General features: G+C 44.2%; 3 non-coding genes across 3 annotated transcripts; all 3 read right to left on the bottom strand.

Annotated features, from left to right (window-relative positions):
- Positions 1–10,534: 10,534 nt before the first annotated feature.
- Positions 10,535–10,654, bottom strand: LOC148165506 (5S ribosomal RNA). Its single transcript, XR_015771414.1, has one exon. It is a non-coding gene; the product is annotated as a 5S ribosomal RNA (ribosomal RNA).
- Positions 10,655–17,121: 6,467 nt separating this feature from the next.
- On the bottom strand, positions 17,122–17,241 carry LOC148165505 (5S ribosomal RNA). The gene has a single exon (XR_015771413.1). It is a non-coding gene; the product is annotated as a 5S ribosomal RNA (ribosomal RNA).
- Positions 17,242–23,708: 6,467 nt separating this feature from the next.
- On the bottom strand, positions 23,709–23,828 carry LOC148165504 (5S ribosomal RNA). Its single transcript, XR_015771412.1, has one exon. It is a non-coding gene; the product is annotated as a 5S ribosomal RNA (ribosomal RNA).
- Positions 23,829–25,889: the final 2,061 nt, after the last annotated feature.

Below are 25,889 nucleotides of genomic sequence, written 5' to 3'. Positions count from 1 at the left end.
CGTAGAATTTATCGGAAAGGGAATGGATGTAATGGTGTAGGAGTGGAAGATTCGCGTCCTGATGAAGTTGACGGAGCGGAGTGTATCTGTCTGCGTTAAGGGCAAGTCTTAAGCATTTATTTTGAAATCTTTGCAAAGGAATTAGTGGAGTGTGTGGTTTGTGCCGGTAGATGGGCGCTGCGTATGTTATGATGGGGCGTAAGATGCATTTGTACAGAAGCAACTTATTTTTCGTGTTTAGATAGTTGTTTTTGACCAACAATGGGTACAATTGCTTGAGGACGGCTTCACCTTTTTGTCTCGTTTTCTTTATGTGTTCATTTAGGTTTAGCCTTTTGTCTAGGGTGACTCCTAGATATTTCACAGAGTTCTTAATTTCAATTTCACTGTCCCCTACCTTTAGTTTTTTATTGATCTTTAGCCCGGTGAATCTTTTTGCAAAAATGACCGTTTCCGTTTTGTCCGCGTTGAGTTTAATCTTCCATTTCGCGTAGAATTTCTCGAGTTGATTAATGTGGATCTGAACTTGTTTGAGTGCGACCTGACCCGAATGAGACTTAGCGTAGATGGCGGTGTCGTCCGCGTACAAAGCTAAATTGGTTTGTGCGAATTTAGTGATGTCATGAATGTAAATATTAAATAGTATTGGCCCAAGCACTGAGCCTTGTGGGACTCCCGCATTTATTGATTTCATTTCCGACTTTTCGCCTTCTACCTTTACTCTGAACTTTCTCTCTGTTAAGTACGAGTTTATTAATTTAGTAATGTGCGTCGGGAACTTCAATTGAATCATTTTGTAAATTAGTCCTTTTGTCCAGACTTTATCAAATGCTTTTTCAATATCAAGACATGTCATTGCTGTTATGCTTTTCGTGTTGTAATTATTGGTTATGTCATTTATTAGTCTGAGGACTTGCTGTGTGGTATTATGTCGTTCCCGAAAACCAAATTGCTCTGGCGGTAAAATTTTGTTTTCTTTAATGTGCTTATTAATTCGTTTTTGGATTACCTTTTCCGCAACTTTTGATATTGTTGGTAGAAGGCTAATTGGTCTGTATGCGTTTGGTGCATTGGGGTTTTTCCCCGGTTTCAAAATGGGGATGACATCTGCTACTTTAAGTTTTTCCGGGAAGATACAAAGATTAAGCATGGCATTTATTATATTCGTTAGTTGTTTTACAGCTTTCGCTGTAAGATTTTTCAGTATTCTGTTTTCAATGCCGTCATTTCCCGGGGCTTTGTTATTCGGTAAAGTGCTTATGATTTTTGCGATTTCTGTGGGTTTGACGGCCGTAGGCGCGTCTATCTGGGAATTGTCACTATTGAAAGAGTTTACTGTTTCAATTATTTCTGTTTGTTCGGGTGTGTTGTGATTATCACTTGTGTGGATCGTTTCATAATATGTTGCCAGTGTGTTTGCTTTTTCCACATTATTAAATGCTGTGTTGTTATTGGATTTAAGGATAGAGATGGGGGTAAATCGTCTTTTGAGAGCTTTTGTCATTTTCCATAGAGAATTATCGTGCGGATTTAATTTGCCAAGTTTTGTTTCCCATTTGTTCTGTCTGAATTCTTTTATTTCTTGTTTAATTTCTCTGGTTAATTCAGATGCTTGGTTTTTGAAAAATGGGTCTCGTGTTCTTTGGTACAGTTTTCTGATTCGGTTCTTGAGTTTTATTTTCTCTATGGTTGCTTTCGGAATTTCGTCTCGAAAAGGATTTATTGTTTTCGTCGTCGTGACTTGGTCTTTGGCCTTCTGGATGGCCTTAATGAACAGTTCAATCTGTTTATCAAGATCATCTTTCGTGCCAATGATTTCCGTCAGTTCAACATGTCTGTCAAGGGTTTTGCGGAAGAGGGGCCAGTTGGTTTGTTTATAGGAATTGATTTGGATTGTTTTGTCTTTGATTGTCATGTCAGGAATCTCAAGAATCACAGGATTGTGATCCGAGTTGAGTGCGGTCACTGATCTGGGTTCTGAGATTACCATGTTTTTCGTGATTGTCAAGTCAATGTAGGTAGGTGTCATGCCGTTAATTGGGAAATGAGTTGGATCAGCAGTTCTGTTAATTATCAAGCTTGTGTTTTCTACGTAATTGTAGAGCCTGAACCCGTTACTATTGTTTGCGTGACAACCCCAGCTTGTGTGTCTCGCATTGAAGTCCCCGAGAATTAATTGTTTTCTTCCCAGATTATTGATTATGTCTAAATCCGCGTCCCTAATTGAGTTGATTGGTCGGTTGTAAACTGATGTTATGAAAATGTTGTTCTCGATCTTAATCGTTAGGGTTTCGAGGAATCTTACATTTGGGGTGGGAATGTGTTCAAAGGGGACGTCATTACGGATTAGGAGAGCAACCCCACCTCCCCTAATGACATCCGTTCTGTCCTTTCTGAGAACCGTGTAATTGGTGAATTTAAGCCGATCTTTACTTTTGAGACGCGTTTCGCTAATTGCCATAATGTGAATTCCACCATTTTTAATAAAATTCAATAATTCCGCAGCTTTTTCATGCAGACCGTTTGCGTTCCAGTGAACTATCGTCAATTTACAGCTCATAGCCAGCGTCTCCCATTTTGGATAGAACGTCTATGCAGACGAACAGCTTTTCTTGTTGAGACTGGCATTTTTCAAGTGCATTGTTCAGTTCTTTAAGTATTATGAGCAGATTTTTCATATTTACATTTTTGTTCAGCCTGGAAATTTCGGCGTTTATTTTACAAAATTCTGTCATGCTGCTTGTTTCTGGAATTTTCGTTTTGGTTGGTGTTTGCCTTGTTAAAATTGGCGAATTTGCTGCGCTCGTTGAAGGCGTCGGCAGAGGCGGAAATGATTTATTAGTAAAAACAATGGACTCACCTGTTGGTTTCTTTGGCTGGGTCCACGGATTGACCTTTGGGATCGGCGCGGGGGCTAATTTAGCCCTCTTGTTGGCGACCTTCTGACGCCTTTCTTCTTGGAGTTCCTCGATGCGGGTTACCTTGGCGATGTAGACCTCGCACGTGGTTTGCGAGGCAGCGTGTCCTTGTTTCCCGCAGTTGGCACATTTGGGAATGTACGTCGGGTCGGGCTTATGGGGGCAGTCGCGGGTCCAGTGGTACTGGGAGCATCTTACGCACGTCGGTTCGAGGTTACAGTTCCTCGTGCCGTGGCCCCATGCCTGGCACCGGTGGCACTGTGTCATCTTCTTCTTATTGAGGTATTTCTCGAAACGCACCCTGACGTTGAGAATCGCCCGACATTTCTTGTTGAGTGACTCGGCAGTCTCGCTGTCGGTCACTGTTGCGATGTAATGGGGCCTCTTGGTGTTGGGCCCCATTTTCCTCACATTGGTGGCTTCGATCTTGCAGTTCTTGAGCTCTGCAAGAACGGATTCGGGCTCAGGGTTGTTGTCCAAACCCTTAATGACGAACGTTGACGTTTTGAGTCCTTTTGGTGTGAACGTGTGGAACTCTACTTTTCCAGTCGTGAGGTTGTTTCTCATCTTCGTGTGGATGTCTGTTGTGTTGGGGTACACAAGGGTCTTCTCCCTTGTGTAACGGACCTGGTAACCGTTGTCGCAATCCGCGAACAATTCTTTGAGACGGTTGTGCGTTATGTTCCGGCCGTGGATGATGATCGGCGGCGGTCTCCTTTCGTTCGCGGTCGCGGTGGTTTTTGTCCTGGAGGATGTTTCCTCCGTCTCCATGTTGTCTTCTTCATCCTCTTCATCAGAAGAGATTGGTTGAAATCGGTTAGCGTCGATTGGTACTGGCACGTACCTCACCTTTTGTTTCACTTTTTTCACCGTTTTCTTCGGCTTCAGCCAGTTGAGGCTCGAACTGGCCATGTTTTCGGTGGTCAGTGCAGGCTTAACCAGCCTGCGCTGTATCGAACTTGGTTTAATTCCTCTTGTTGTTAAAACAACAATTGGGACACGATTCACTTTATTCAAGGCACGTGGCACTTTGCACTGTGGTCACAACTTAAACACTGAGAGGGGGAGCTCTCTATCGCACGTCCGTTCGCTACGAGCGCTCGGACAAGGGACGAGAACCGGTAGTTTTCAACGTGGTATGGTCGTTGCCTGGTAAAATTTTCCAAGATGGTACGTTGACGATTTTTTGTGATTGTTCGATCGTTTGGATGTGACATTTTTCGATGGTACACATGTCAGAAAATGTACAAGATTTAAAAGAAGAAAAAAAAAAAATTTTTTTTTGCGAGTCGTTTTTTAGTTTTTTTTTTGCGACAAAATGACGAAAAAAAAAAACTCGTATGAGGCGTTAAATTAAATTGTTCGTTTGACGATCTCAACGAGTCACTTGCGATTAACGTAATTTAAAATTTGAGAACTTACTTACTCACTTGCTTGCTTAGATGGAAATAGCACCCACTTGAAGTAAACGCCGACACGGACCGGAGATGAATAAACTCCGAACGGACGGGGTTAATTCATGAACTGACCGTAGTACGGTCGAAGGTTCGCCGCCGCCGCTACCTGCTTTCTTTCTTAGAACTGATAACAGAGTTGGTTTCTTTGTCTGTTCATTCATCGAAATTCCCACCACTCTGGCCGGGCCGGGCGGGGTGGGTGTGTGTTGTTTCATGATTTGTTCTCTTCTCGATTTATTCTTTTTCCGACGTCGTTCGATTCATAGAGATGTTTTCGTCGAAAGTGTGGTCGCGTTTACATTGCATTAAAATTTAATTTGTTCCAGTGCGACGATGAAACAAGAAAAAAGTTTCAAGTAAGTACGCACGCACGCACACCTACATATTTCATTTTTTAAATCTTTCGACGTTCGTAGTTTCTGCTCGAAATGTCGACTAATAGTAGGGAATGTTTTGTTGATTTGTTTGTTTTTCGTTTTTGAGAAGAACAAATGAAAATTTCGTTGGATTTCTGTCGACCGACGACCGACTGAAAATCCGCCGACATCGACGTAGTTTTATTTAGAGTGTCTGAAAAATGCAAACAATGCAAGATTTCCGTATTTTTGTTGGTTTGTGGTGTTTGGGGAGTTTTTTTTATGATTATAAAATGGTTTCGTCGAGAAAAATTGCTTCTTTCGCAATGAATTGGCAAGAAAAATTAAAAAACTCGTCCGTTCCCGTCGCTGGATGTTCGACGGTGGTCCGTCTGATTTTCCCTTTATTTTCGTAAAATTGACGAGAATTTCGCCGTCAAAACTGTTTTCGGTGATGTTTCGATGATGGGATTTCGTCGTGTGAGGTAATTTTTGAGGAAAAAATGTCGATTTTGCGAAAAAAGTCGTTCGAAAAGTCCGTTCGTCGTACAAATTCGTTTCTCATGGTCGAGTCCGAAATTGACATCGTTTTTTTTCCGACCTGTTCGTCAAGATCGTTTTCAAAAATCAACTCCTACGAAAGGCGAAGGTTTTATCTTCGTTCTTGAAAAAATTCGACCTTCTCGGACGTCATCTTCGACCGTTTGTGAATTTTTTTCCTACACTCTGCAGGTTCGTCGGTCGTCGCTCCGATCCGTGCTGCGTCTCTTTGCGAGGCGATTTTCGAAAAGATCGCACGTACTTTTCGACCGATTCGTTCGTGAAACTTGTAGAGGATGCTTCCAAGTTTGTCTGGTCGAAAGCGGAACTTTCCTGTTATTCGTGGAAAACGCGTAACGTCGGCGTCGAACTTGGATGTCATCTCCTTGTTTCGGAGGGTCTTTGTTCGAGTCGACGTTCGATCGGTCCTTGTTCGCTTTTGGAGGTCGGCTGGTCGTCCGGGAAAACTTGAGGTTATTCAGGAGGCCATCGCCGACCGAATCGCTCATGTTCCCGCACCCGGAGGCGGTGATCTTCGCGTAAAGAGAACGATGCCATCACGCGAAAGCTGTATTCGAGGCCCACTGAATTTTCTAACTCGACGAGAAGGCTCTCGTTTAGTCCGCGGTCCGCGCGTTTTCGAACGCGCCAACACTTTGACTTTGGCGCCCAATTCGTTCTGTAAAGTTCATTCGTTCTTTCACCGAAGAATAAGCCTACCTATAATAAAAAGAAAAAAACGCGCGCGCGATAGACGAAAATATGGCCGACGTAGAAAATCAAGCAGCTTCGACGGTCGCCGGTGCCACTTCCGGCTCCTCACCGGTGAAGAAGGAGAAGAAGCCCAAAAATCCGAGAAGCAAACCTTCTCATCCGCCCACTTCGGAGATGGTCACCAACGCCATCAAAGGCTTGAAGGAACGCGGCGGTTCTTCGTTGCAGGCGATCAAGAAATATGTCGCGGCCAACTACAAAGTCGACGCGGAAAAATTTGCGCCTTTCATCAAGAAGTACCTTAAGGGCGCCGTCGCATCCGGTTCGTTGGTCCAAACCAAAGGAAAAGGAGCTTCCGGTTCGTTCAAGTTGGCTTCTGCCGTCACCGGTGCAGCTAAGGCTCCGTCCGCCACGAAAAAGAGATCTGCCGCTGCGACCGCGTCGTCATCGGCGAAATCCAAGAAGACGGGCGTTGCTAAACGTTCCGTCGCGTCAGCGCCGACGTCCGCCGAAAAAGGATCCGCCTCAAAAGCCGGTAAGAAGGCCGCCCCCGCCGCTTCGGCCAAGTCTAAGAAAACTGCCGCCGAAAAGAAGAGCGTCGCCGTATCGAAGGCTAGAAAGGCTGCGTCCGCTCCCGAAAAGAAAGCCAGCGCCGCCTCCAGATCGCCCGTCAAACCCAAGACGCCATCGAAAGCGAAGAAATCCAACAAGGCCGGTCCAACCAAGAAACCGAAAGCGCCGAAACCGAAAACGGCCAAAGCCGTCACCGTCAAAGCGAAAAAAACCGCTTCACCCAAGAGAAAGAAGTGAAAAGTCGACGACGATGATTTAATTTTTTCAACGACGACGACGTCCTGGTGGTTTCGGGAACGTGCTCCGATCGTATATATCGACGTAGGGGCACCATCGATACAAATAAATGGCCCTTTTCAGGGCCACAATTATTTTCAAGAAACGAACGAAAGATTCGCTTGGACAATGCACATTCTGTTGAGGAGATACATACTTTCATTTGATTTTCTTGTCTATTCATTTGACTGTCGAAACAGTGTTATTACAAAGAATGATAAACTTTATTATATAATAATGTTTCAAATAGTCTCAGTTAAAAGAAAATTTAATGTGAAAGAAAAAAGCAAAAGTTTATCGTTTTATGTAAGTACGAATTTTGTGAATAAATCACATAACCTAACTTTTTTTTTTTTTTTTTTTTTTTTTCAATCTCAAAAAGTTGCATGCGCGAACGATAAATTTTCAATTCGTTGGAAAATAATTGTGGTTCTGAAAAGAACCGATTTTTTTTTTCTTCTTTTAACACCTTCGAAGATGAAGAATTTGTTAATTCTAGATGGTCGGATCGGATGGATGGATGGATGGATGGAGGAAATTTAAGCCCTCTCGCCACGAATGCGTCTCGCCAATTGGATGTCTTTCGGCATGATGGTGACACGTTTGGCGTGGATGGCGCACAAGTTGGTGTCTTCGAAGAGGCCGACGAGATAAGCCTCGCTGGCTTCTTGAAGTGCCATCACGGCCGAACTTTGGAAACGGAGATCGGTCTTGAAATCTTGGGCGATCTCTCGGACGAGACGTTGGAAAGGCAGCTTGCGGATCAAAAGTTCAGTGCTCTTTTGATAACGACGAATCTCACGAAGGGCGACCGTACCGGGCCTGTAACGGTGAGGTTTCTTGACACCTCCGGTGGCGGGAGCGCTTTTTCTGGCCGCCTTCGTGGCCAACTGTTTTCTAGGTGCCTTGCCACCGGTAGATTTACGAGCCGTCTGTTTAGTTCTCGCCATCTCGGATATCGGATGAATCAAATGAAAAGAATTAACGTAGGTAGTGGCTTGCTTGCTTGCTTCGACCGAACGACCGACCGTACGTACGAACGTTCGAAAGTCAACTGAAAATTTTCGTCGCGCCAACGGCCGTTTTATAAACTCGATGAGTCATACGGCGACGCCATTGGTGGATTCGTTTTTAACGCGAGGTGGAGCTGCCGTAACTTATAAATAGTCCCGCGGAATGAAATTTTGACGTTAGTTCCATAACGAACTTGGTCGAAGCTACGTCGTTTTGTACGAAGAATTTCCTAATTTTATCAAGATGACCGGTCGTGGTAAAGGTGGCAAAGGATTGGGAAAAGGTGGCGCCAAACGTCATCGCAAAGTTCTACGCGATAACATCCAAGGTATAACGAAACCGGCGATCAGAAGATTGGCTCGTCGTGGTGGTGTGAAACGTATTTCCGGTCTCATCTACGAAGAAACCAGAGGTGTGTTGAAGGTCTTCCTCGAGAACGTCATCCGTGACGCCGTAACTTACACCGAACACGCAAAACGTAAGACCGTCACCGCCATGGACGTCGTCTACGCCCTGAAACGTCAAGGTCGTACCCTTTACGGTTTCGGCGGTTAATTTTATCATTTTATGACGTGTATCCGCATCCTCAGAGGAATAACAACAAACCCCCCGCAGGCAAGCAAACAAACAAACAAAAAAAAACGGTTCTTTTCAGAACCACAAAATAAATCAAACGAATTAAATATGTTGCTCAATTGTGTGTTTGTCTTCAAATCGAAATGAAAATCGTACGGAGTGAGTGATCATTTTAATTTGTGATCCAGGCGGCGACTTTGACAATTTTGACAGCAGTTTTAGGTTAGAATGACCATCGTTAAAAGAACGTTTTTGCCACGAAGAGTATATTTGAGGTTATGTCCAATATGGGGTAGAGTTACTCTCCTCAGACGTGACTTGAAACAAAATCTCATAGCAAATAAAACGATTGATTGTAGTATTACGGCTCACCGCTGACGACTGCTGCTGCAAGAAATTATCGAGACGGAGAGCACGTATAGGCGACCGGTGTGTGTGTGTATGTTCTTAACAGATTAATGTGCGAAATGTGAAGAAATTTACGACGAATCGGAATGTTTCTTGAATTAGATAATCAATAAATTATTATAGATAGAGTTGTCGAGTTCGTGCTTTAGTCGGGCATTGAATTTTTCTAAAAATTACGATGAAAAGTCGTAAAAATCATCTTTCTTGGTTGAATGTAATCGAAAATCTTCCGTTCAGTCTACGCTCGTATAATGAATTAATTGATCGGTTTAACTTTAAAATATCTAAAAGACTTTTTAACATGATTCTCATAGGTTGTTGTATTTTGGCGAAAAAATCAATTCGTTCGAGTTGAATTTTTGGCCCTGAGAAGGGCCGATGTGAAGATGGTTTTTATAAAAGTTTTTGTTTTTCGTTCGAGATGACGGCGGCGAAGAATTAAATTTAAGGCTTCTTTTCGGTCTTCTTGGGCAACAACACCGCCTGGATGTTGGGCAAGACACCGCCTTGGGCGATGGTAACGCCGGAAAGGAGCTTGTTTAACTCCTCGTCGTTCCTTATAGCCAATTGAAGATGTCTCGGAATGATACGGGTTTTCTTGTTATCTCTGGCGGCGTTTCCTGCCAATTCGAGAACTTCGGCGGCTAGATATTCCATTACGGCCGCCAAATAAACGGGAGCACCTGCACCCACTCTTTCGGCGTAGTTTCCTTTACGCAGAAGACGATGAATTCTGCCGACGGGAAACTGAAGTCCGGCACGACTGGAACGAGACTTCGCCTTTCCCTTCACTTTACCTCCTTTTCCTCTTCCGGACATGTTGTTATACGATATAAACAGCAAAACACCTACTGCGACTGACACGAAGCGCACTGACAAACGTACGGCTTGAAATAAATGCCGAACGCGGCGAAGGCTAGAAATTTATATGGTCGGTACAGCGCCATCTCGTTAGGGCAATGGTCGAACGACGAACTAAGGCGGAGCGCCTGTTTGTCGCTCGCTCGTTATAAATAGAGGGATTTTAGGTGTGCGGCGTTTTAGATCGAGTATACTCGTCGTAACGTGCACGTCGTGTCTGTCTCGTTTTCTGTTTTTAAACGTTTTTTTAACTCGACGACTAGAAGAGAATGCCACCCAAGACCAGCGGTAAGGCGGCCAAGAAGGCCGGAAAAGCTCAAAAGAACATCTCGAAGAGCGACAAGAAAAAGAAGCGCAGGAGGAAGGAGAGTTACGCCATCTACATTTACAAGGTGTTGAAGCAGGTCCATCCCGATACCGGTATCTCCAGCAAGGCTATGTCTATCATGAACAGTTTCGTGAACGACATCTTCGAACGTATAGCTGCTGAAGCCAGTCGCCTCGCTCATTACAACAAACGTTCGACCATAACCAGCAGGGAGATCCAGACGGCGGTGCGTCTTCTTTTGCCCGGTGAATTGGCGAAGCACGCCGTTTCTGAAGGAACCAAGGCCGTCACCAAATACACCAGTTCAAAATAAATCCTCCTCGAGCAGCTTGGAAGTTGGTTGGAAAAAAAAGAAAAAAAATCGGTTCTTTTCAGAACCACAAATTCAACTCGAACGAATTAAAAATTTTCGTCTTCATACTATATAAGTTCCTGAGAGAAAATATAAATAGTGAAAAATATATTTAAAAAAAGTTTGACATCAGAAATGTTAATAAAAAAAGAAAAGAGTAGAGACAACGGCACGCGGTGTTCCCAAGCGGTCACCCATCCAAGTACTGACCGCGCCCGACGTTGCTTGACTTCGGTGATCGGACGAGAACCGGTAGTTTTCAACGTGGTATGGTCGTTGCCTGGTAAAATTTTCCAAGATGGTACGTTGACGATTTTTTGTGATTGTTCGATCGTTTGGATGTGACATTTTTCGATGGTACACATGTCAGAAAATGTACAAGATTTAAAAGAAGAAAAAAAAAAAATTTTTTTTTGCGAGTCGTTTTTTAGTTTTTTTTTTGCGACAAAATGACGAAAAAAAAAAACTCGTATGAGGCGTTAAATTAAATTGTTCGTTTGACGATCTCAACGAGTCACTTGCGATTAACGTAATTTAAAATTTGAGAACTTACTTACTCACTTGCTTGCTTAGATGGAAATAGCACCCACTTGAAGTAAACGCCGACACGGACCGGAGATGAATAAACTCCGAACGGACGGGGTTAATTCATGAACTGACCGTAGTACGGTCGAAGGTTCGCCGCCGCCGCTACCTGCTTTCTTTCTTAGAACTGATAACAGAGTTGGTTTCTTTGTCTGTTCATTCATCGAAATTCCCACCACTCTGGCCGGGCCGGGCGGGGTGGGTGTGTGTTGTTTCATGATTTGTTCTCTTCTCGATTTATTCTTTTTCCGACGTCGTTCGATTCATAGAGATGTTTTCGTCGAAAGTGTGGTCGCGTTTACATTGCATTAAAATTTAATTTGTTCCAGTGCGACGATGAAACAAGAAAAAAGTTTCAAGTAAGTACGCACGCACGCACACCTACATATTTCATTTTTTAAATCTTTCGACGTTCGTAGTTTCTGCTCGAAATGTCGACTAATAGTAGGGAATGTTTTGTTGATTTGTTTGTTTTTCGTTTTTGAGAAGAACAAATGAAAATTTCGTTGGATTTCTGTCGACCGACGACCGACTGAAAATCCGCCGACATCGACGTAGTTTTATTTAGAGTGTCTGAAAAATGCAAACAATGCAAGATTTCCGTATTTTTGTTGGTTTGTGGTGTTTGGGGAGTTTTTTTTATGATTATAAAATGGTTTCGTCGAGAAAAATTGCTTCTTTCGCAATGAATTGGCAAGAAAAATTAAAAAACTCGTCCGTTCCCGTCGCTGGATGTTCGACGGTGGTCCGTCTGATTTTCCCTTTATTTTCGTAAAATTGACGAGAATTTCGCCGTCAAAACTGTTTTCGGTGATGTTTCGATGATGGGATTTCGTCGTGTGAGGTAATTTTTGAGGAAAAAATGTCGATTTTGCGAAAAAAGTCGTTCGAAAAGTCCGTTCGTCGTACAAATTCGTTTCTCATGGTCGAGTCCGAAATTGACATCGTTTTTTTTCCGACCTGTTCGTCAAGATCGTTTTCAAAAATCAACTCCTACGAAAGGCGAAGGTTTTATCTTCGTTCTTGAAAAAATTCGACCTTCTCGGACGTCATCTTCGACCGTTTGTGAATTTTTTTCCTACACTCTGCAGGTTCGTCGGTCGTCGCTCCGATCCGTGCTGCGTCTCTTTGCGAGGCGATTTTCGAAAAGATCGCACGTACTTTTCGACCGATTCGTTCGTGAAACTTGTAGAGGATGCTTCCAAGTTTGTCTGGTCGAAAGCGGAACTTTCCTGTTATTCGTGGAAAACGCGTAACGTCGGCGTCGAACTTGGATGTCATCTCCTTGTTTCGGAGGGTCTTTGTTCGAGTCGACGTTCGATCGGTCCTTGTTCGCTTTTGGAGGTCGGCTGGTCGTCCGGGAAAACTTGAGGTTATTCAGGAGGCCATCGCCGACCGAATCGCTCATGTTCCCGCACCCGGAGGCGGTGATCTTCGCGTAAAGAGAACGATGCCATCACGCGAAAGCTGTATTCGAGGCCCACTGAATTTTCTAACTCGACGAGAAGGCTCTCGTTTAGTCCGCGGTCCGCGCGTTTTCGAACGCGCCAACACTTTGACTTTGGCGCCCAATTCGTTCTGTAAAGTTCATTCGTTCTTTCACCGAAGAATAAGCCTACCTATAATAAAAAGAAAAAAACGCGCGCGCGATAGACGAAAATATGGCCGACGTAGAAAATCAAGCAGCTTCGACGGTCGCCGGTGCCACTTCCGGCTCCTCACCGGTGAAGAAGGAGAAGAAGCCCAAAAATCCGAGAAGCAAACCTTCTCATCCGCCCACTTCGGAGATGGTCACCAACGCCATCAAAGGCTTGAAGGAACGCGGCGGTTCTTCGTTGCAGGCGATCAAGAAATATGTCGCGGCCAACTACAAAGTCGACGCGGAAAAATTTGCGCCTTTCATCAAGAAGTACCTTAAGGGCGCCGTCGCATCCGGTTCGTTGGTCCAAACCAAAGGAAAAGGAGCTTCCGGTTCGTTCAAGTTGGCTTCTGCCGTCACCGGTGCAGCTAAGGCTCCGTCCGCCACGAAAAAGAGATCTGCCGCTGCGACCGCGTCGTCATCGGCGAAATCCAAGAAGACGGGCGTTGCTAAACGTTCCGTCGCGTCAGCGCCGACGTCCGCCGAAAAAGGATCCGCCTCAAAAGCCGGTAAGAAGGCCGCCCCCGCCGCTTCGGCCAAGTCTAAGAAAACTGCCGCCGAAAAGAAGAGCGTCGCCGTATCGAAGGCTAGAAAGGCTGCGTCCGCTCCCGAAAAGAAAGCCAGCGCCGCCTCCAGATCGCCCGTCAAACCCAAGACGCCATCGAAAGCGAAGAAATCCAACAAGGCCGGTCCAACCAAGAAACCGAAAGCGCCGAAACCGAAAACGGCCAAAGCCGTCACCGTCAAAGCGAAAAAAACCGCTTCACCCAAGAGAAAGAAGTGAAAAGTCGACGACGATGATTTAATTTTTTCAACGACGACGACGTCCTGGTGGTTTCGGGAACGTGCTCCGATCGTATATATCGACGTAGGGGCACCATCGATACAAATAAATGGCCCTTTTCAGGGCCACAATTATTTTCAAGAAACGAACGAAAGATTCGCTTGGACAATGCACATTCTGTTGAGGAGATACATACTTTCATTTGATTTTCTTGTCTATTCATTTGACTGTCGAAACAGTGTTATTACAAAGAATGATAAACTTTATTATATAATAATGTTTCAAATAGTCTCAGTTAAAAGAAAATTTAATGTGAAAGAAAAAAGCAAAAGTTTATCGTTTTATGTAAGTACGAATTTTGTGAATAAATCACATAACCTAACTTTTTTTTTTTTTTTTTTTTTTTTTCAATCTCAAAAAGTTGCATGCGCGAACGATAAATTTTCAATTCGTTGGAAAATAATTGTGGTTCTGAAAAGAACCGATTTTTTTTTTCTTCTTTTAACACCTTCGAAGATGAAGAATTTGTTAATTCTAGATGGTCGGATCGGATGGATGGATGGATGGATGGAGGAAATTTAAGCCCTCTCGCCACGAATGCGTCTCGCCAATTGGATGTCTTTCGGCATGATGGTGACACGTTTGGCGTGGATGGCGCACAAGTTGGTGTCTTCGAAGAGGCCGACGAGATAAGCCTCGCTGGCTTCTTGAAGTGCCATCACGGCCGAACTTTGGAAACGGAGATCGGTCTTGAAATCTTGGGCGATCTCTCGGACGAGACGTTGGAAAGGCAGCTTGCGGATCAAAAGTTCAGTGCTCTTTTGATAACGACGAATCTCACGAAGGGCGACCGTACCGGGCCTGTAACGGTGAGGTTTCTTGACACCTCCGGTGGCGGGAGCGCTTTTTCTGGCCGCCTTCGTGGCCAACTGTTTTCTAGGTGCCTTGCCACCGGTAGATTTACGAGCCGTCTGTTTAGTTCTCGCCATCTCGGATATCGGATGAATCAAATGAAAAGAATTAACGTAGGTAGTGGCTTGCTTGCTTGCTTCGACCGAACGACCGACCGTACGTACGAACGTTCGAAAGTCAACTGAAAATTTTCGTCGCGCCAACGGCCGTTTTATAAACTCGATGAGTCATACGGCGACGCCATTGGTGGATTCGTTTTTAACGCGAGGTGGAGCTGCCGTAACTTATAAATAGTCCCGCGGAATGAAATTTTGACGTTAGTTCCATAACGAACTTGGTCGAAGCTACGTCGTTTTGTACGAAGAATTTCCTAATTTTATCAAGATGACCGGTCGTGGTAAAGGTGGCAAAGGATTGGGAAAAGGTGGCGCCAAACGTCATCGCAAAGTTCTACGCGATAACATCCAAGGTATAACGAAACCGGCGATCAGAAGATTGGCTCGTCGTGGTGGTGTGAAACGTATTTCCGGTCTCATCTACGAAGAAACCAGAGGTGTGTTGAAGGTCTTCCTCGAGAACGTCATCCGTGACGCCGTAACTTACACCGAACACGCAAAACGTAAGACCGTCACCGCCATGGACGTCGTCTACGCCCTGAAACGTCAAGGTCGAACCCTTTACGGTTTCGGCGGTTAATTTTATCATTTTATGACGTGTATCCGCTTCCTCAGAGGAATAACAACAAACCCCCCGCAGGCAAGCAAACAAACAAACAAAAAAAAAACGGTTCTTTTCAGAACCACAAAATAAATCAAACGAATTAAATATGTTGCTCAATTGTGTGTTTGTCTTCAAATCGAAATGAAAATCGTACGGAGTGAGTGATCATTTTAATTTGTGATCCAGGCGGCGACTTTGACAATTTTGACAGCAGTTTTAGGTTAGAATGACCATCGTTAAAAGAACGTTTTTGCCACGAAGAGTATATTTGAGGTTATGTCCAATATGGGGTAGAGTTACTCTCCTCAGACGTGACTTGAAACAAAATCTCATAGCAAATAAAACGATTGATTGTAGTATTACGGCTCACCGCTGACGACTGCTGCTGCAAGAAATTATCGAGACGGAGAGCACGTATAGGCGACCGGTGTGTGTGTGTATGTTCTTAACAGATTAATGTGCGAAATGTGAAGAAATTTACGACGAATCGGAATGTTTCTTGAATTAGATAATCAATAAATTATTATAGATAGAGTTGTCGAGTTCGTGCTTTAGTCGGGCATTGAATTTTTCTAAAAATTACGATGAAAAGTCGTAAAAATCATCTTTCTTGGTTGAATGTAATCGAAAATCTTCCGTTCAGTCTACGCTCGTATAATGAATTAATTGATCGGTTTAACTTTAAAATATCTAAAAGACTTTTTAACATGATTCTCATAGGTTGTTGTATTTTGGCGAAAAAATCAATTCGTTCGAGTTGAATTTTTGGCCCTGAGAAGGGCCGATGTGAAGATGGTTTTTATAAAAGTTTTTGTTTTTCGTTCGAGATGACGGCGGCGAAGAATTAAATTTAAGGCTTCTTTTCGGTCTTCTTGGGCAACAACACCGCCTGGATGTTGGGCAAGACACCGCCTTGGGCGATGGTAACGCCGGAAAGGAGCTTGTTTAACTCCTCGTCGTTCCTTATAGCCAATTGAAGATGTCTCGGAATGATACGGGTTTTCTTGTTATCTCTGGCGGCGTTTCCTGCCAATTCGAGAACTTCGGCGGCTAGATATTCCATTACGGCCGCCAAATAAACGGGAGCACCTGCACCCACTCTTTCGGCGTAGTTTCCTTTACGCAGAAGACGATGAATTCTGCCGACGGGAAACTGAAGTCCGGCACGACTGGAACGAGACTTCGCCTTTCCCTTCACTTTACCTCCTTTTCCTCTTCCGGACATGTTGTTATACGATATAAACAGCAAAACACCTACTGCGACTGACACGAAGCGCACTGACAAACGTACGGCTTGAAATAAATGCCGAACGCGGCGAAGGCTAGAAATTTATATGGTCGGTACAGCGCCATCTCGTTAGGGCAATGGTCGAACGACGAACTAAGGCGGAGCGCCTGTTTGTCGCTCGCTCGTTATAAATAGAGGGATTTTAGGTGTGCGGCGTTTTAGATCGAGTATACTCGTCGTAACGTGCACGTCGTGTCTGTCTCGTTTTCTGTTTTTAAACGTTTTTTTAACTCGACGACTAGAAGAGAATGCCACCCAAGACCAGCGGTAAGGCGGCCAAGAAGGCCGGAAAAGCTCAAAAGAACATCTCGAAGAGCGACAAGAAAAAGAAGCGCAGGAGGAAGGAGAGTTACGCCATCTACATTTACAAGGTGTTGAAGCAGGTCCATCCCGATACCGGTATCTCCAGCAAGGCTATGTCTATCATGAACAGTTTCGTGAACGACATCTTCGAACGTATAGCTGCTGAAGCCAGTCGCCTCGCTCATTACAACAAACGTTCGACCATAACCAGCAGGGAGATCCAGACGGCGGTGCGTCTTCTTTTGCCCGGTGAATTGGCGAAGCACGCCGTTTCTGAAGGAACCAAGGCCGTCACCAAATACACCAGTTCAAAATAAATCCTCCTCGAGCAGCTTGGAAGTTGGTTGGAAAAAAAAGAAAAAAAATCGGTTCTTTTCAGAACCACAAATTCAACTCGAACGAATTAAAAATTTTCGTCTTCATACTATATAAGTTCCTGAGAGAAAATATAAATAGTGAAAAATATATTTAAAAAAAGTTTGACATCAGAAATGTTAATAAAAAAAGAAAAGAGTAGAGACAACGGCACGCGGTGTTCCCAAGCGGTCACCCATCCAAGTACTGACCGCGCCCGACGTTGCTTGACTTCGGTGATCGGACGAGAACCGGTAGTTTTCAACGTGGTATGGTCGTTGCCTGGTAAAATTTTCCAAGATGGTACGTTGACGATTTTTTGTGATTGTTCGATCGTTTGGATGTGACATTTTTCGATGGTACACATGTCAGAAAATGTACAAGATTTAAAAGAAGAAAAAAAAAAAATTTTTTTTTGCGAGTCGTTTTTTAGTTTTTTTTTTGCGACAAAATGACGAAAAAAAAAAACTCGTATGAGGCGTTAAATTAAATTGTTCGTTTGACGATCTCAACGAGTCACTTGCGATTAACGTAATTTAAAATTTGAGAACTTACTTACTCACTTGCTTGCTTAGATGGAAATAGCACCCACTTGAAGTAAACGCCGACACGGACCGGAGATGAATAAACTCCGAACGGACGGGGTTAATTCATGAACTGACCGTAGTACGGTCGAAGGTTCGCCGCCGCCGCTACCTGCTTTCTTTCTTAGAACTGATAACAGAGTTGGTTTCTTTGTCTGTTCATTCATCGAAATTCCCACCACTCTGGCCGGGCCGGGCGGGGTGGGTGTGTGTTGTTTCATGATTTGTTCTCTTCTCGATTTATTCTTTTTCCGACGTCGTTCGATTCATAGAGATGTTTTCGTCGAAAGTGTGGTCGCGTTTACATTGCATTAAAATTTAATTTGTTCCAGTGCGACGATGAAACAAGAAAAAAGTTTCAAGTAAGTACGCACGCACGCACACCTACATATTTCATTTTTTAAATCTTTCGACGTTCGTAGTTTCTGCTCGAAATGTCGACTAATAGTAGGGAATGTTTTGTTGATTTGTTTGTTTTTCGTTTTTGAGAAGAACAAATGAAAATTTCGTTGGATTTCTGTCGACCGACGACCGACTGAAAATCCGCCGACATCGACGTAGTTTTATTTAGAGTGTCTGAAAAATGCAAACAATGCAAGATTTCCGTATTTTTGTTGGTTTGTGGTGTTTGGGGAGTTTTTTTTATGATTATAAAATGGTTTCGTCGAGAAAAATTGCTTCTTTCGCAATGAATTGGCAAGAAAAATTAAAAAACTCGTCCGTTCCCGTCGCTGGATGTTCGACGGTGGTCCGTCTGATTTTCCCTTTATTTTCGTAAAATTGACGAGAATTTCGCCGTCAAAACTGTTTTCGGTGATGTTTCGATGATGGGATTTCGTCGTGTGAGGTAATTTTTGAGGAAAAAATGTCGATTTTGCGAAAAAAGTCGTTCGAAAAGTCCGTTCGTCGTACAAATTCGTTTCTCATGGTCGAGTCCGAAATTGACATCGTTTTTTTTTCCGACCTGTTCGTCAAGATCGTTTTCAAAAATCAACTCCTACGAAAGGCGAAGGTTTTATCTTCGTTCTTGAAAAAATTCGACCTTCTCGGACGTCATCTTCGACCGTTTGTGAATTTTTTTCCTACACTCTGCAGGTTCGTCGGTCGTCGCTCCGATCCGTGCTGCGTCTCTTTGCGAGGCGATTTTCGAAAAGATCGCACGTACTTTTCGACCGATTCGTTCGTGAAACTTGTAGAGGATGCTTCCAAGTTTGTCTGGTCGAAAGCGGAACTTTCCTGTTATTCGTGGAAAACGCGTAACGTCGGCGTCGAACTTGGATGTCATCTCCTTGTTTCGGAGGGTCTTTGTTCGAGTCGACGTTCGATCGGTCCTTGTTCGCTTTTGGAGGTCGGCTGGTCGTCCGGGAAAACTTGAGGTTATTCAGGAGGCCATCGCCGACCGAATCGCTCATGTTCCCGCACCCGGAGGCGGTGATCTTCGCGTAAAGAGAACGATGCCATCACGCGAAAGCTGTATTCGAGGCCCACTGAATTTTCTAACTCGACGAGAAGGCTCTCGTTTAGTCCGCGGTCCGCGCGTTTTCGAACGCGCCAACACTTTGACTTTGGCGCCCAATTCGTTCTGTAAAGTTCATTCGTTCTTTCACCGAAGAATAAGCCTACCTATAATAAAAAGAAAAAAACGCGCGCGCGATAGACGAAAATATGGCCGACGTAGAAAATCAAGCAGCTTCGACGGTCGCCGGTGCCACTTCCGGCTCCTCACCGGTGAAGAAGGAGAAGAAGCCCAAAAATCCGAGAAGCAAACCTTCTCATCCGCCCACTTCGGAGATGGTCACCAACGCCATCAAAGGCTTGAAGGAACGCGGCGGTTCTTCGTTGCAGGCGATCAAGAAATATGTCGCGGCCAACTACAAAGTCGACGCGGAAAAATTTGCGCCTTTCATCAAGAAGTACCTTAAGGGCGCCGTCGCATCCGGTTCGTTGGTCCAAACCAAAGGAAAAGGAGCTTCCGGTTCGTTCAAGTTGGCTTCTGCCGTCACCGGTGCAGCTAAGGCTCCGTCCGCCACGAAAAAGAGATCTGCCGCTGCGACCGCGTCGTCATCGGCGAAATCCAAGAAGACGGGCGTTGCTAAACGTTCCGTCGCGTCAGCGCCGACGTCCGCCGAAAAAGGATCCGCCTCAAAAGCCGGTAAGAAGGCCGCCCCCGCCGCTTCGGCCAAGTCTAAGAAAACTGCCGCCGAAAAGAAGAGCGTCGCCGTATCGAAGGCTAGAAAGGCTGCGTCCGCTCCCGAAAAGAAAGCCAGCGCCGCCTCCAGATCGCCCGTCAAACCCAAGACGCCATCGAAAGCGAAGAAATCCAACAAGGCCGGTCCAACCAAGAAACCGAAAGCGCCGAAACCGAAAACGGCCAAAGCCGTCACCGTCAAAGCGAAAAAAACCGCTTCACCCAAGAGAAAGAAGTGAAAAGTCGACGACGATGATTTAATTTTTTCAACGACGACGACGTCCTGGTGGTTTCGGGAACGTGCTCCGATCGTATATATCGACGTAGGGGCACCATCGATACAAATAAATGGCCCTTTTCAGGGCCACAATTATTTTCAAGAAACGAACGAAAGATTCGCTTGGACAATGCACATTCTGTTGAGGAGATACATACTTTCATTTGATTTTCTTGTCTATTCATTTGACTGTCGAAACAGTGTTATTACAAAGAATGATAAACTTTATTATATAATAATGTTTCAAATAGTCTCAGTTAAAAGAAAATTTAATGTGAAAGAAAAAAGCAAAAGTTTATCGTTTTATGTAAGTACGAATTTTGTGAATAAATCACATAACCTAACTTTTTTTTTTTTTTTTTTTTTTTTTCAATCTCAAAAAGTTGCATGCGCGAACGATAAATTTTCAATTCGTTGGAAAATAATTGTGGTTCTGAAAAGAACCGATTTTTTTTTTCTTCTTTTAACACCTTCGAAGATGAAGAATTTGTTAATTCTAGATGGTCGGATCGGATGGATGGATGGATGGATGGAGGAAATTTAAGCCCTCTCGCCACGAATGCGTCTCGCCAATTGGATGTCTTTCGGCATGATGGTGACACGTTTGGCGTGGATGGCGCACAAGTTGGTGTCTTCGAAGAGGCCGACGAGATAAGCCTCGCTGGCTTCTTGAAGTGCCATCACGGCCGAACTTTGGAAACGGAGATCGGTCTTGAAATCTTGGGCGATCTCTCGGACGAGACGTTGGAAAGGCAGCTTGCGGATCAAAAGTTCAGTGCTCTTTTGATAACGACGAATCTCACGAAGGGCGACCGTACCGGGCCTGTAACGGTGAGGTTTCTTGACACCTCCGGTGGCGGGAGCGCTTTTTCTGGCCGCCTTCGTGGCCAACTGTTTTCTAGGTGCCTTGCCACCGGTAGATTTACGAGCCGTCTGTTTAGTTCTCGCCATCTCGGATATCGGATGAATCAAATGAAAAGAATTAACGTAGGTAGTGGCTTGCTTGCTTGCTTCGACCGAACGACCGACCGTACGTACGAACGTTCGAAAGTCAACTGAAAATTTTCGTCGCGCCAACGGCCGTTTTATAAACTCGATGAGTCATACGGCGACGCCATTGGTGGATTCGTTTTTAACGCGAGGTGGAGCTGCCGTAACTTATAAATAGTCCCGCGGAATGAAATTTTGACGTTAGTTCCATAACGAACTTGGTCGAAGCTACGTCGTTTTGTACGAAGAATTTCCTAATTTTATCAAGATGACCGGTCGTGGTAAAGGTGGCAAAGGATTGGGAAAAGGTGGCGCCAAACGTCATCGCAAAGTTCTACGCGATAACATCCAAGGTATAACGAAACCGGCGATCAGAAGATTGGCTCGTCGTGGTGGTGTGAAACGTATTTCCGGTCTCATCTACGAAGAAACCAGAGGTGTGTTGAAGGTCTTCCTCGAGAACGTCATCCGTGACGCCGTAACTTACACCGAACACGCAAAACGTAAGACCGTCACCGCCATGGACGTCGTCTACGCCCTGAAACGTCAAGGTCGTACCCTTTACGGTTTCGGCGGTTAATTTTATCATTTTATGACGTGTATCCGCATCCTCAGAGGAATAACAACAAACCCCCCGCAGGCAAGCAAACAAACAAACAAAAAAAAACGGTTCTTTTCAGAACCACAAAATAAATCAAACGAATTAAATATGTTGCTCAATTGTGTGTTTGTCTTCAAATCGAAATGAAAATCGTACGGAGTGAGTGATCATTTTAATTTGTGATCCAGGCGGCGACTTTGACAATTTTGACAGCAGTTTTAGGTTAGAATGACCATCGTTAAAAGAACGTTTTTGCCACGAAGAGTATATTTGAGGTTATGTCCAATATGGGGTAGAGTTACTCTCCTCAGACGTGACTTGAAACAAAATCTCATAGCAAATAAAACGATTGATTGTAGTATTACGGCTCACCGCTGACGACTGCTGCTGCAAGAAATTATCGAGACGGAGAGCACGTATAGGCGACCGGTGTGTGTGTGTATGTTCTTAACAGATTAATGTGCGAAATGTGAAGAAATTTACGACGAATCGGAATGTTTCTTGAATTAGATAATCAATAAATTATTATAGATAGAGTTGTCGAGTTCGTGCTTTAGTCGGGCATTGAATTTTTCTAAAAATTACGATGAAAAGTCGTAAAAATCATCTTTCTTGGTTGAATGTAATCGAAAATCTTCCGTTCAGTCTACGCTCGTATAATGAATTAATTGATCGGTTTAACTTTAAAATATCTAAAAGACTTTTTAACATGATTCTCATAGGTTGTTGTATTTTGGCGAAAAAATCAATTCGTTCGAGTTGAATTTTTGGCCCTGAGAAGGGCCGATGTGAAGATGGTTTTTATAAAAGTTTTTGTTTTTCGTTCGAGATGACGGCGGCGAAGAATTAAATTTAAGGCTTCTTTTCGGTCTTCTTGGGCAACAACACCGCCTGGATGTTGGGCAAGACACCGCCTTGGGCGATGGTAACGCCGGAAAGGAGCTTGTTTAACTCCTCGTCGTTCCTTATAGCCAATTGAAGATGTCTCGGAATGATACGGGTTTTCTTGTTATCTCTGGCGGCGTTTCCTGCCAATTCGAGAACTTCGGCGGCTAGATATTCCATTACGGCCGCCAAATAAACGGGAGCACCTGCACCCACTCTTTCGGCGTAGTTTCCTTTACGCAGAAGACGATGAATTCTGCCGACGGGAAACTGAAGTCCGGCACGACTGGAACGAGACTTCGCCTTTCCCTTCACTTTACCTCCTTTTCCTCTTCCGGACATGTTGTTATACGATATAAACAGCAAAACACCTACTGCGACTGACACGAAGCGCACTGACAAACGTACGGCTTGAAATAAATGCCGAACGCGGCGAAGGCTAGAAATTTATATGGTCGGTACAGCGCCATCTCGTTAGGGCAATGGTCGAACGACGAACTAAGGCGGAGCGCCTGTTTGTCGCTCGCTCGTTATAAATAGAGGGATTTTAGGTGTGCGGCGTTTTAGATCGAGTATACTCGTCGTAACGTGCACGTCGTGTCTGTCTCGTTTTCTGTTTTTAAACGTTTTTTTAACTCGACGACTAGAAGAGAATGCCACCCAAGACCAGCGGTAAGGCGGCCAAGAAGGCCGGAAAAGCTCAAAAGAACATCTCGAAGAGCGACAAGAAAAAGAAGCGCAGGAGGAAGGAGAGTTACGCCATCTACATTTACAAGGTGTTGAAGCAGGTCCATCCCGATACCGGTATCTCCAGCAAGGCTATGTCTATCATGAACAGTTTCGTGAACGACATCTTCGAACGTATAGCTGCTGAAGCCAGTCGCCTCGCTCATTACAACAAACGTTCGACCATAACCAGCAGGGAGATCCAGACGGCGGTGCGTCTTCTTTTGCCCGGTGAATTGGCGAAGCACGCCGTTTCTGAAGGAACCAAGGCCGTCACCAAATACACCAGTTCAAAATAAATCCTCCTCGAGCAGCTTGGAAGTTGGTTGGAAAAAAAAGAAAAAAAATCGGTTCTTTTCAGAACCACAAATTCAACTCGAACGAATTAAAAATTTTCGTCTTCATACTATATAAGTTCCTGAGAGAAAATATAAATAGTGAAAAATATATTTAAAAAAAGTTTGACATCAGAAATGTTAATAAAAAAAGAAAAGAGTAGAGACAACGGCACGCGGTGTTCCCAAGCGGTCACCCATCCAAGTACTGACCGCGCCCGACGTTGCTTGACTTCGGTGATCGGACGAGAACCGGTAGTTTTCAACGTGGTATGGTCGTTGCCTGGTAAAATTTTCCAAGATGGTACGTTGACGATTTTTTGTGATTGTTCGATCGTTTGGATGTGACATTTTTCGATGGTACACATGTCAGAAAATGTACAAGATTTAAAAGAAGAAAAAAAAAAAATTTTTTTTTGCGAGTCGTTTTTTAGTTTTTTTTTTGCGACAAAATGACGAAAAAAAAAAACTCGTATGAGGCGTTAAATTAAATTGTTCGTTTGACGATCTCAACGAGTCACTTGCGATTAACGTAATTTAAAATTTGAGAACTTACTTACTCACTTGCTTGCTTAGATGGAAATAGCACCCACTTGAAGTAAACGCCGACACGGACCGGAGATGAATAAACTCCGAACGGACGGGGTTAATTCATGAACTGACCGTAGTACGGTCGAAGGTTCGCCGCCGCCGCTACCTGCTTTCTTTCTTAGAACTGATAACAGAGTTGGTTTCTTTGTCTGTTCATTCATCGAAATTCCCACCACTCTGGCCGGGCCGGGCGGGGTGGGTGTGTGTTGTTTCATGATTTGTTCTCTTCTCGATTTATTCTTTTTCCGACGTCGTTCGATTCATAGAGATGTTTTCGTCGAAAGTGTGGTCGCGTTTACATTGCATTAAAATTTAATTTGTTCCAGTGCGACGATGAAACAAGAAAAAAGTTTCAAGTAAGTACGCACGCACGCACACCTACATATTTCATTTTTTAAATCTTTCGACGTTCGTAGTTTCTGCTCGAAATGTCGACTAATAGTAGGGAATGTTTTGTTGATTTGTTTGTTTTTCGTTTTTGAGAAGAACAAATGAAAATTTCGTTGGATTTCTGTCGACCGACGACCGACTGAAAATCCGCCGACATCGACGTAGTTTTATTTAGAGTGTCTGAAAAATGCAAACAATGCAAGATTTCCGTATTTTTGTTGGTTTGTGGTGTTTGGGGAGTTTTTTTTATGATTATAAAATGGTTTCGTCGAGAAAAATTGCTTCTTTCGCAATGAATTGGCAAGAAAAATTAAAAAACTCGTCCGTTCCCGTCGCTGGATGTTCGACGGTGGTCCGTCTGATTTTCCCTTTATTTTCGTAAAATTGACGAGAATTTCGCCGTCAAAACTGTTTTCGGTGATGTTTCGATGATGGGATTTCGTCGTGTGAGGTAATTTTTGAGGAAAAAATGTCGATTTTGCGAAAAAAGTCGTTCGAAAAGTCCGTTCGTCGTACAAATTCGTTTCTCATGGTCGAGTCCGAAATTGACATCGTTTTTTTTCCGACCTGTTCGTCAAGATCGTTTTCAAAAATCAACTCCTACGAAAGGCGAAGGTTTTATCTTCGTTCTTGAAAAAATTCGACCTTCTCGGACGTCATCTTCGACCGTTTGTGAATTTTTTTCCTACACTCTGCAGGTTCGTCGGTCGTCGCTCCGATCCGTGCTGCGTCTCTTTGCGAGGCGATTTTCGAAAAGATCGCACGTACTTTTCGACCGATTCGTTCGTGAAACTTGTAGAGGATGCTTCCAAGTTTGTCTGGTCGAAAGCGGAACTTTCCTGTTATTCGTGGAAAACGCGTAACGTCGGCGTCGAACTTGGATGTCATCTCCTTGTTTCGGAGGGTCTTTGTTCGAGTCGACGTTCGATCGGTCCTTGTTCGCTTTTGGAGGTCGGCTGGTCGTCCGGGAAAACTTGAGGTTATTCAGGAGGCCATCGCCGACCGAATCGCTCATGTTCCCGCACCCGGAGGCGGTGATCTTCGCGTAAAGAGAACGATGCCATCACGCGAAAGCTGTATTCGAGGCCCACTGAATTTTCTAACTCGACGAGAAGGCTCTCGTTTAGTCCGCGGTCCGCGCGTTTTCGAACGCGCCAACACTTTGACTTTGGCGCCCAATTCGTTCTGTAAAGTTCATTCGTTCTTTCACCGAAGAATAAGCCTACCTATAATAAAAAGAAAAAAACGCGCGCGCGATAGACGAAAATATGGCCGACGTAGAAAATCAAGCAGCTTCGACGGTCGCCGGTGCCACTTCCGGCTCCTCACCGGTGAAGAAGGAGAAGAAGCCCAAAAATCCGAGA

This window comes from Gnatocerus cornutus, unplaced genomic scaffold, assembly GCF_029298725.1.
Source record: "Gnatocerus cornutus isolate USDA-ARS CGAHR unplaced genomic scaffold, icGnaCorn1.1 ctg00000298.1, whole genome shotgun sequence".
Lineage (NCBI taxonomy): Eukaryota > Metazoa > Arthropoda > Insecta > Coleoptera > Tenebrionidae > Gnatocerus > Gnatocerus cornutus.
The sequence above is the reverse complement of the archived record's forward strand: the minus strand, read 5'-3'. Positions and strand labels throughout refer to the sequence as shown.